Below are 9,930 nucleotides of genomic sequence, written 5' to 3'. Positions count from 1 at the left end.
TCAAGGAATTTGGATGGGATAAAAGATTCAAGATAACTGGATGGCAATTCAACATTATTGGACAGAAAGGTCAAAACTCCAAACCCAAAGCTATGAAAACAAATCACCTTTCAGGATTTCTTTCTCAGACCTTTTTGGGATTAAACATTCCCAACGAAATCTTTTCACAGACTCTTTGGGATTTTTTACAGTATACACTTCTGAAATGGCCTTCCGGAATAATTGGTTCAAATGGCCTCCTGGAATAATAAGCTCAAAATGGGCTTTCTGAAATCATTGGTTAAAGCAACCCACCAGAATTCCCCCACTCACTTAGCCTTCCAGAATCATTGGTTCAGTTTGCCTTCCGGAATGATTCTTAAAAAACGGACTTCCGTAATCATTGGTTCAAATGGCCTTCCGGAATCATTGGTTCAAATGAACTTCTGTAATAATTGGCTCAATATGGACTTTTTAAAACCATTGGTTCAAACGGCCTACCAGAATTCCCTCACTCAGTTAGCCTTCCGGAATCACTGGTTCAATTTGCCTTCCGGAATAATTCTGAAAAAATGGACTTCCGGAATCATTGGTTCAAAAGGTCAATTAAATGACCTTCCAGAATTATTGGTTCAAATAGCCTTCCTGGATCACTTCTCCAAATGACCTTCTGGAATCATTGTTTCAAGATAGGACTTCCGGAATCACTGGTTCAAATGGACTTCTGAAATCGTTGGGACTTTTTAGACCTGTCCGCTCAAACGACCTTCCGGAATCATCTGTTTATACAGTCTTTCGGAATCCTGCTTTTATCCGCCTTCCGGAACCATCTGTTAAAACAGTTTTGTGGAATCATTGTTTTAAACGGCCTTCCGGAATCACTTTCTTCGGGAATCTCCTCTTTAAATGACTTTCCCGGAACCCTTTCTTTAAACCACCTTTCAGAATCATCCGTCTCAATGCCCTTCTGGAATTGAGATTCTGGAATGGGATTTTGGAATCATCCGTTTAAACGGCCTTCCGGAATCCTTTAGTTTCCACATCTGCTGCTGACTGTGTGGCCGTTGCTGCCTGCAAACTACTGATAGTGACTGTGATGCTAGGAGACACAGGGAGATGTACATAGTTCTTTAGCAAGTGCTCAACAACATGATGAACTGCTTAAGCTTGAGAATGACCGAAGTCAGGTATCTGCTGCACCTGGACTTAACGGGAAAGAGAACCCAATCAGAGAACCCGGACAACTGGAGACGGACTCACTTCGGTGCGGATCAGAGGAGCGTTCGTAGAGAGGACAGACGCAAGCTGTTCTATAGCTCAGTAAAGACGTGTTTTTGATAAAATCGTGTACAGTGTACTTTTTGATATGTAGAGATATGAGACGTTATCTATGTGGAACTCGTGCCTTTCCGCTCTAAAGGAAAACGATAGAAGTACGGAGTTGTAAATCACAAACAATGTATGTTTCAGTATTAGCTGTATGTTTTTAAAGCTTATTTTATGACTCAACTCAAGTACCGACAGTTAGCGACAGTCCAAAATACGGTGGAAAGAGCCTCCACGATACAAAGAAGTTTCACCTGAATGTGCATTTGTTTTTGGATCTGATTCTCATGGAACTGGAATGAATTCTGTTTGTTTTTAACGTTGGTTCTAGTCCTCAGTGTCTGCACACATGGCTGGATGGGATTTACCCGTGTGCATGTATTCTTTCCTATAATGAACAGAACGGATGTCACGATTGAACAGCTTTGCGTTTGAAAGTGTTTACATGTCTGTTTGTTTCAGCTGCCTCAGTTCATCTGGAACATTTTGTGTCCACCGTTGAGTCATGTTTTGAGAACTGCTTGGGGTCGACTGTGGGACGTGTTTGTTTCAGTGGATCAGTTCGATATGCATGTGGAGTGTATTGGGCATTCGAGTGGGCAGGGATTCAGGGGCAGATTACTAAAGCTTTGCGCCATCACTCTCCATACTTTGGGAATTGCTGAAGTGCCCCGGCTCTTTAGCAGCCATAGTAAAATCACTTCTGCATTTATTGAAGTTTCCTTTCAAAGCACTGAATACTGGGAGGATGTCCAAATAATGTCTAATTGTCTCAAAAAATTGATCTATAATGTCTTATTTTCTCAAAATAATGAATGACAATGTCAAAACCTCTTATTTTCTCAAAATAATGACTTATAATGTCAAAATAATGTCTGATTTTCTCAAAATAACTAATTGTAATGTCTGAATAATGACGTATATGTCAAAATGTCTTATGTTTTTAGAATTATGACAAAGTCTTATTTTCTAAAAGTAATGAATTATAATGTCAAAATGTCATTTTCTCAAAATGACTTATAATGTCAAAATAAATGTTTTATTATCTCAGAATAATGAATTGCAATTTCAAAATAATGTCTTATGTTCTCAGAATAACGACTTACTATGCCAAAATATGTCCTATTTTCTCAAAATAATGTTATTTTTTAAAATAGTGAATAAAAATGTCAAAATAATGTTTTATTTTCTCAAAATAATGACTTGTGTCAAATGAATGTCTTATTTTCTCAAATTAGTGACTCATTTCAAAATAATCAAATACTTCTCAATCTCAATAAGAAATAACATATTTTTGACATTTTGACATTATCTTGACTCACTAAGCCATTTTGATAAAATAAGTCAATAATTTGACCTAATTTTGACCAAAGTCAAAATCTCAAGACAAAAAAGTCTTATGAGAAACAAAAAGCAGAATCAGAGACGAATGAGCAGCTGTTTTTTTCTCCTACCTTGTTCCTGTTTTAATTTTTTAATTTTAAAAGTTCATTTGGGTGAAAATTCTGGAGAACCCACTAAACTGGCCACGCCCACATGCACCCAGTGTGTTATTAGCACCTCTATTAGTAAATCTGCCCCTAAATCTGTGAACAGAAGCCTGAAAATAATAGGAAACCTCATATATTTGAGATGTTTCAACCAGATGTATTTATTTACTAATTTATTTATCATATTTATCAGAGCCCATTAATAAACAGCATCAACACAACTGTAAAGTTGCCCCGAAAGACCAGAGACTCCCTAAAGTACACATTCATACTAATCATATCATAAAGCAGATTGAATATGATCTGCACTCTTAAAAAGAGGCTTTTTCAAGGGTTCTTTAATAATGCAAATTGTTCTATATAGAACCATGAACACTCAAAGAACCCTTTGCCTGATTAAAGGATGAAGTGGCTCTTCAGATTGATGGAGAATGTGTTGTATATGGTTCTATATAACACCAAAAAGGGTTCTGCTCTTGTTATGAAGTTAAGCTTATAACAATAGAAGAATAATTTTTAGTGCTATCTAGAGCCTTTTTCAAAAAGGTGCTGTATAGAACCATCTACAACACATTCTCATTCTGAAGAATGCTTTTATGATGCAAAGAACGCTTTAATCATGCAAATGGTTCTTTGAGTGTTTATGGTTCTATATAGAACCATTGTCTTCACTAAAGAACCCTCGAAGAACCACCTTTTTAGGTGTGTAAATTAGCCCATAGGCCACAATTTGGCTTGCTTTGCACAAAATAATGCACTAATATTTTGATTAATAAGATTAAATAAATCAATAAATTTTATTGGTCATTTCTAATGTATGAGATGTAATCATGTATTTTCTATTTAAATAATGAAGAAAAATGTAAATGCTGTTATAGATAAATGGGCCAAATTTGAGGAAGGAGACCCAAGTAGGTAATTGAGGGATATCATAATTCATTTTCTGAGGTACAAAAAAAAAGTGGTTCTTCAAAGGTTCTTTAGCAAAGAAATGGTTCTATATAGAACCAGGAACACTCATAATAAAATAACCCTTTGCAACATTTAAAGGGTTCTTTGCATGGTAAAATGGTTCATCAGATTCATGGAGAATGTGCTATATATGGTTCTATGTAGAAGCTTTTAGAAAAGGGTTCTATATAGCACCAAAAAGTGTTCTGCTTTTGTTACGATGTCGAGCTTAGAACAGTACAAGAACCCTTTTTGGTGCGATATTGGACAATATACACCACATTCTCCATCAATCTGAAGAACCATTTTTCATGCATGAAACATGCAAAGGGTATAGAGATTTTGAAAAAGGGTTCTGAATAGCACCAAAAAGGGTTCTTCAAGCTTATAACTACAGAAGAACCCTTTTCGTGCTATACAGAACTATACACAACACATGAAGAACCTTTTCACCAAGCAAAGAACGCTTTAGGTATGCAAATGGTTCTTTGAGTGTTCATGGTTCTATATAGAACCATTTTCTTTACTAAAGAACCCCTGAGAAACTGCCTATTTTAAGTCTGTATGTTTATTAGAAATGTTGTCCAAATGAAAGTGTGTAGCGTTCTTTGAGGAGCTGTAGTGCGCATTTTACTTCTTATAATGCCGTCAATGAAGAACCATTTGACCATGCAAAGAACTTTGAGTTCTTCAGGTGTTCATGGTTCTATGTAGAACCATTTTGTTTACTGAAGAGTGTGCATAAACAATGCCTGGATTTCTAATCTGTAATTTCACTGAACCTACACTCTTAAAAAAAGATGGTTCTTTTATGTAAGAACCTCTCAACACAGTTACCTACTTGGGCTCTATTGAAAAAATGACGATGATAAAATGAAGAACCCTTTAATCGATTATTTGCCTCATGATTGTCCCAAGCGAGCAAATCAGTCTGTTGTCAGTGTGATTAAATATCAAAGAATCAAGTCATTTCATTTCCTAATGTTTTTATGTTCTAGATACGAGTTTGTTTGTGGGAAACGGGTGACCCGAGTGCAGCTGGATGGACTAAAAGCTTTCCTAGTTTAACGATCAGCACCTTAAAGTCACAATCAGCTTCACGCTTACATGCTGAGAGTTTCAGTTGGTTACACTACATCCTTCAACTGAAGAACATCTACAAAAATCTTTAAAAATACAGTTACTGTTTACTGCAGAGGGGTCTAGATACCAGGGTAAGAACCTAAAGAGGTTCACACCAACATTTAAACACTTTAATCTGTTTTTTTTTTTGTCTTAAATGAATATTTTTGAGTTAAAAGGGTACTACGTCATATTGTCTCTAGTAACTGTGTAATTACATATTAACAAAATATGTAATAACAATGTAACTATTACAGATGGACTGTACAGCTTGTAATTACACATGTATCACTACGGTTTCACCTCAGTGTACAACAGTGTAACATTTAGCTACACACTTAAAAAATATAGATCCTCAAAGGTTCTTTGGTAAAGCAAATAGAACCAAGAATACTCACAGAACCCTTTGCATGATTAAATTGTTCTTTCCATTCTGAAAGGGTTCTTAAGGTTGATATCGCATCAAAAATGGTTCACCGTGCAGAGAACCGTTTAAACAATCAAATGCTTCTTTGAGTGTTTATGGTTCTGTATAGGACTTTTTTTGTTTTACTAAAGAACCCTTGAAGAACCCTCTTTTTTAAATGTGTATAAACAATGTCTGGATTACCAATCTGTAATTGCACTGTGCCTACACTCTTACAAATGATGGTTCTTTTTGTAAAGACAGTGGTTCCATATAGAACGTTAAACACTCAAAGAGCCATTTGCATGCCTGAACGGTTCTTTGCCTGGAGAAATGTTTTTTCATATGTTGTATGAGGTTCTATATAGCCCCAAAAGGGTTCTCCAGTTGTTACAAGATTGAAGAACCCTTTTCAAGAGGGTTCTATATAGAACTATATCCAGCACATTCTCTATCAATCTTAGGAACCATTTCAACACACAACGAACCATTTAATTGTGCAATTGGTTCTTTAGTGTTCATGGTTCTATATAGAACCATTCTTTTTACTAAAAAACCCTTGAAGAACCCTCGTTTTTAAGAGTGTAGTGTATATTTATCAGAAACATGGTGTTGGAAAAGCAGTTAATGTGTAATTACGCTAATTTTTCTGTAACAGGCAATACCTAACAGTAATTACATTGTTATTACATGTATTGTGTAACTACAGTTATAGACTGTTCATATAAAGAGAAACTTTTCAGAGTATTTTCATTAGCAGCATTTGGCAATTGAAGAACCTAAAGGTTTTTTGTACACTCTTGAAAATGATGGTTCTGCAAAAGTTCTTTAACAAAGAAATTGATTCTATATAGAACCATGAACACTTAAAGAACCCTTTGCATGATTAAAGGGTTCTTTGCATCGTAAACGCGCTCCTCGGATTCATGAAAAATGTGCTGCAGATGTTTCTATCTAGATCCTTTTTGAAAAGGTTCTTCTGTTGTTACAAGCTTGACATTGTAACAGTAGTAGAACCCTTTTGGGTGCTATATAGAACCATACACAACACATGAAGAACCATTTCACCATGCAAAGAATACTTTAATTATGCAAAGGGTTCTTTGAGTGTTCATGGTTCTACATAGAACAATTTTATTTACTAAAGAACCCTTGAAGAACCATCTTTTTTAAGATGATAGAACCAGAGGGTGGTCTGAATCTGGTACGGGTGAAACGCAGCTGGTTGTGGCTCTAAGGGGCTGGAGCGTCTCCTCTGTTAGTTTCTGACCTGCAGTGCTTTGAGCTGTGAGAACGTTCGGTTCACTGAAGAACTGTACAAACATTCATATTTAAAAACAAGGTTCTTTGGGCATCAAGATTTTTGATAAATAAATATGTAAATTGTAAACTTCCTGTTTGTTTTCCTTCTTTAACAGAGCTTCACGAGAGCCGCTGAGGTTTGACCATTACTTTTTTAATCTGTGTCCAGTCGCCTGGTCTCAGTTCATTAAAACACACAAGGATTTGAGGAGAGTTATTGCAGTGATCATCTAGAACGTGATGCAGGTTCTCTTTAAAATAGTCTCTAAGTCAGTTCTTTGCTGATGTTCTACAAAATGAAGACTTGTTTTGCCAGTGATCTGGAATTTGAACACAGTTCTTTTGTTGGTGTTCTGGGATTTGAACAGGCATTTTTGCTGATCTTATATCATTTTAACTGAGTTCTTTTGCCGGTGTTCTAGAATTTGAAGTCAGTTCTTTCACCAGTGGTTTACAGTTTCAAGACAATTCTTTTGCTAATGTTCTAGAATTTTAAGTGAGTTCTTCTGCCAGTGTTATAGAATTTAAGTGAGTTTGAAGACAGTCCTTTTCTTGCTGCTCTAGAATTTGAAGGCTGTTCTTTTGTTCGTGTTCTAGAATTTGAACCAGCTCTCCTGTTGGTATTCTCGAATTTTAAGGCAGTGCTTTTGTTGGTGTTCTAGAATTTAAAGTCATTCCTTTGTTGGTTTTCTAGAATTTGAAGGCAGTTCTTTTGTTGGTGTTCTAGAATTTAAAGTCATTCCTTTTGTTGGTGTTCTAGAATTTAAAGTCATTCCTTGTGTTGGTGTTCTAGAATTTGAAGGCAGTTCTTTTCCAGTTGTCTGCATTTGAAGACAGTCATCCTGGAAAGCTTCTAGAATGTAGAGTTAGTTTCTTTGCCAGTAAAGGGCAAATCTGTGTTCTGTAACATCAGCAAAGAACGTACTCTGGGTGACGGTTCTGCACTGGCACAACTTATTTAACCAAAACGCTGAAAAAACAAAGATTTTTTAAGACTCATCTTCCCAGGCCGATAATGACTCTGTGTGGTCAGAAGCGTAGCTAGAACATTTATAATGGGGTGGTCATGGTGATTTTATTGGGGTGCCACACTTCCAAAAATAAATAAATAGATAGATAAAAGCTAAATAAAATAGCATTACTGCATTAAAATGATATAAAAGTGATCCATTGGTGCTCATAACTGAATCTGCCCATCATTTACACAAGAATAAAACAGTGTCAGTTACTGCTGAAAGTGAACTGAAGGACAAAACTGTGTTGATGTAACACATTTTACTCATTCATGAGGAAATTATTTGAATCAAGTAAATTAAATACACACTGTGAAAAGTGGCTCATCAGATCTACTTAAAAATGACTTCATGTGGTAAAAAGTAAATTAACTAGTTTTATTCAACCTAAATAAACACTTTGAATGAACGATTCTTTCAGTCAATGTAGTTTTTTTAAGTTGAATAAAATTAGTTAAATTGCTTTTTACAACATGACATTTTTAGGTAGATCTGACGAGACACTTTTTACAATGTATCGTTCTTTTACAACACACAATGTTGAAAAAAAAAAATGTGGACAGGCCATATTAATTATTAATACAGGCTGGCCTCACTACAGCTTACACATCAGCCTAAATACACGAGTCTAATAAGTAGAAAGCTTACCAGAAAGCACTGTTTAAGCTAATTTACAACAAATTCAACTGTAAAATGTCAGCATTATAAACAGTTATAGCTGATTAATTTATGATATTCAATGCATGTGAGCCCTGAATAGCCTATGTCTCTGTATGTGGTTACATTTGTCACATAATCATAAACATGCTTGGCCACACGTGGAACTGCAGACTTTTAATAAAAGGATGTTTTTCCACTGATAATTCCAAAACAAGAACTGACCCAAACATGAACCAACTGAACTCCCAGTTCTAGTTTTAGTTCACTTTCCACTGTTATAATAACAACAGCTACTGATTCAAGAGTCTTTTTGGTCATTTTATATCACTCTAAAGCATTTAGCGTCTGACTCAGCTAATATAGCTAAGCTACCATGCTTATTAGTTAGCATGTCAACTGAAATGGAGCAGTTCATTGCACAACTCTGCACAGACACTCACACAAGCGTTCTGTGGATGCTAGAATAAATGCTAACTGCGGTAGCTTCTTAGCTAACTTATCTCGAACACTACAAAGTAATAACTCTAAAAATATCAATCAACTGACAGATTTTTCAATCAGTTTGCTTCTTATTCAAAAAATAAAACTTCACCTAATACAAAACAGAAAACAAACACCAATAATGGCAGAGTGGGGGGTTGAACCCCAGTGTACAGTGCAGAAGGCAGAGGAGTTAACCACTACGCTATACAACCACTTATTACAGATTAAGGCTTCACAAATGAAAGCGTTAACCTGAGTTGCCTAAACAAAACAGGACCCCCCCCCCAACCCATTACCTGACCTCACCTGATCTGTCTTACAGTCACATGTAACCCCAGCTTCACTGAGTTTTATTATAATTGTAACAATTTTGTACTTTTTACATACACTTTCTTCAGTCAGCCTCGGCCTTCTGTGACAAACACCTCTGATTTTCTTCTAAAAGTGCCTCGTCATCCTTCGTCAGCCATTTCAGTTCATTTCAATTCATTAAAATACCATTACATCAAATAATAACCACCGGCCTTAAGCTACTGCATTTAATTATACCATCATCTCTAAGTTAAAACACACTTTAAGTGGCTGTGCTCTTGATTACATCACATCAGTTCACATATCCCACTTTTCCATTTTTCACTGATCGACAGTACAAATAAAACCTCGTATTTCCATTTTTGCCGATTTTCAGTTTTTGATATAAAAAAATCTCTGGTTCCACTGACTTACATTAAAAGTGAAGTAGGTTTTTTCCTTCTCCTGTAAAGTTTTGGAGATACGAGGTTTTATTCTGACAATAGTGATATGTTTTGTACATGAAATGGGTAAATAATAAAGTTACGGTCCAAACTAGGCCTCTTTGTGTGTGTGTGTGTGTGTGTGTGTGTGTGTTCTTGTAGTGCTATACTTGTGAGGACGCTGTGTCCTCACTATGATAGGACTATATTAATTTTTCGGCAAAATGTCCTCACTTGAGCATGTGTTGTTTTCAACACGATGACTTTTTTTATTTGAAAACTAAAAGAGCAGAAAAATTGCCATTTGGATAGTGAGGTTAAGGTTGGGGTTAGGTTTAGGTTTAGGTGTAGTATTATTTAGCTACAGTAACACAAAAATCAATAGAAACCTATGGACATCCTCATATGTATAGCAAGACTGTGTGTGTGTGTGTGTGTGTGTGTGTGTGTGTGTGTGTGTGTGC

This window comes from Colossoma macropomum, unplaced genomic scaffold (assembly GCF_904425465.1).
Source record: "Colossoma macropomum unplaced genomic scaffold, Colossoma_macropomum, whole genome shotgun sequence".
Lineage (NCBI taxonomy): Eukaryota > Metazoa > Chordata > Actinopteri > Characiformes > Serrasalmidae > Colossoma > Colossoma macropomum.
This window is presented reverse-complemented; position numbering follows the sequence as displayed.